Here is a 519-nt window from a genome sequence, read left to right as displayed (position 1 = left end):
AAGATTTTGTAACAATAAATTTTGTAACAAGGACATTCTACGTACAAGTTGTTTTTAAAGTATTTCTTTTGTATTATTGGGGGTTGCAATTTTTGAAACCATACCCTGTGTGAAAAATCTTGATCACTCCATACCCTGCATGGATCATCGTATTTTGGAAAAAATATCAAAAAGTAGATTTTGAAATTTTAATATTCTGAAAAGTTTTATGATTTATTCTATCAACTTGAAGATCTTAGAGCGATAGAGATTGTATTGAAGTCTGCAAAATAAAGATAAACCCGTTGTGAACCAGAGTGCAACGTTTTGAACCATATAGTATATCCGAGATATGACACATTTCGTCTACATGGAGGCCGACATATGGGACCCAAAGAAAAATCCAAGTAGCCAAGTAGCCGGAAATCAGGAGTCAACAAAATCCAAGAAAGGAAAATTTTATAGTTCGTAGAGGATGACATATGGGACCCAATTTGCGGCATCGGCCTCAAAGTTTCGAAGACGGCAGGGGATCCAAAG

The sequence above is a fragment of the Lolium rigidum genome, chromosome 4 (assembly GCF_022539505.1).
Source record: "Lolium rigidum isolate FL_2022 chromosome 4, APGP_CSIRO_Lrig_0.1, whole genome shotgun sequence".
Taxonomy (NCBI): Eukaryota; Viridiplantae; Streptophyta; class Magnoliopsida; order Poales; family Poaceae; genus Lolium; species Lolium rigidum.
The sequence above is the reverse complement of the archived record's forward strand: the minus strand, read 5'-3'. Positions refer to the sequence as shown.